Genomic DNA, 1,552 nt, shown 5'->3' on the forward strand with positions numbered 1-1,552 from the left:
TAACTTCTCCATCCCCCAAGCTGGGTACTACATCTCCCCTGCCCTGGATAGAAGAATGGAAACGGACTCTTTAGAGATCTTATTTTGAACTTTGCACTCAGGGACAGCAGGCAGAGATGACAGCAGCATCTGCTTTAGGGGAAATAAGTAATATTCCACATATTATCTAACTGGCACTACTTCCCATCTCCCTCCCTCTTGCCTAACAAAAAAGCATAGTATCCAAGAAATATGTCCTAGAGGCAGAAGAATGGCCAAAAGTGTGCTCCTGTCTTGATCTACAGAACCTGTGAATATGTTATATGACCTGGTAAGAGAAAATTAAGGTTATAAATAAACTCTGAATTACCTGGGTGAGTTCAATGTAATAACACTGGTCCAAAGTAATATTGGAACAGTAATGTTGGGATCTGAGTGATGACAGAAGAAAGTCTCCACTGATCATTCCAGAAGGGGGTCACAGCTAAGGAATTGGGGCATTTCAGTTTGGATAAGAAGTGTCCCCCAAAGACTCAAGTGTTGAATGCCTGATTCCCCAGTTGGTAGGTCTAATCATCCTGAGGGCAATGGACTAATCAATGGAATTTTTAATCTGGTGGCGTCATTGGGATGGGGTGGCAATAAGAGATGGAGCATGTACGGAAGGGGTAGTTTACCAGAGGGACAACTTTGAAGTAGACATCTTCCTCAGTTTCCCCAAATGATACCAGGGAAATCTGGGTCCTTTCTTGGGCTTCTTAGTCTCATTAGTGAGATGATTTAAAGTTGAATCAAAGGGAAGCTTGAGGACAACTTTAATCAGAGTTTAAAAGAAAAATCCCAGGGCAGAAAAGCTACAAATATAACCGCTGCCCAGAGGAGGATAATGGAGCAGAGAAGGGGAAAGCCAGGTTCCTGAGTTACCAGCATGGGGACCTTCAACATGACACCAGGAAGCCCTGTGGTGGAGAAGAAAGACTTAGAAAACAAGCAAGGAAGCCCAAAGTATCGGAAAATCACATCTAGATTCTTGCCAGCATCTGAAAGGAGACAGAAAAAAGAAAAAGGTGGCTTGTAGGGATGGCACTCGAAGTCAGACATCTGAGAAAGAAAGTACAGTATCTTATTAGAGAACAATTACTCTACCTGTCTCTTAAACATGGCTTCCGGTGTGCCTGCCTACCTTCCTGGGGGTGGTGCCTTGGCCAGGTGACTGACCTGCCCAGGGGGAATGTCAGGTCTCCACCCAGTTCAGAGCTTTTCATCTTTTGACCAGAAGGAGTTTCCCCTTAACAGGCCTTTTTTGCTGCTCTAACACTGCCACAAGGTGAATGGCCTCTTCTATCACATATTCCTGTTGCCATGGTGTTCTGCATCACAGGATTCTGGAGACAATGGATCCGGCCAACTGCAGATCAACCCCTCTGACATCGTAAATCTTGGCACTTTTATTTTTCCATTTTTTAATGATAAAAAGATCAGCTAAGATGTGGAGTGAGCCTCTGGAAAGGGCAAGAAGCTGATTATCCTCCGCAGTTCTGGAGAGGACTGCGCTCCCAGTAACACCACTGTG

The 1,552-nt window shown here is 44.7% G+C and overlaps 1 long non-coding RNA gene across 1 annotated transcript; it reads right to left on the minus strand.

The window, feature by feature from the left end:
* Positions 1-777: 777 nt before the first annotated feature.
* Positions 778-1,328, minus strand: LOC131906804 (uncharacterized). The gene is made up of 2 exons (XR_009378203.1): positions 1,126-1,328; positions 778-1,019 (listed from the first exon to the last, which is right to left on the minus strand). It is a non-coding gene; the product is annotated as an uncharacterized LOC131906804 (long non-coding RNA).
* Between the last annotated feature and the right edge of the window lie 224 nt (positions 1,329-1,552).

The sequence above is a fragment of the Peromyscus eremicus genome, chromosome 3, assembly GCF_949786415.1.
Source record: "Peromyscus eremicus chromosome 3, PerEre_H2_v1, whole genome shotgun sequence".
NCBI classification, from domain to species: Eukaryota; Metazoa; Chordata; class Mammalia; order Rodentia; family Cricetidae; genus Peromyscus; species Peromyscus eremicus.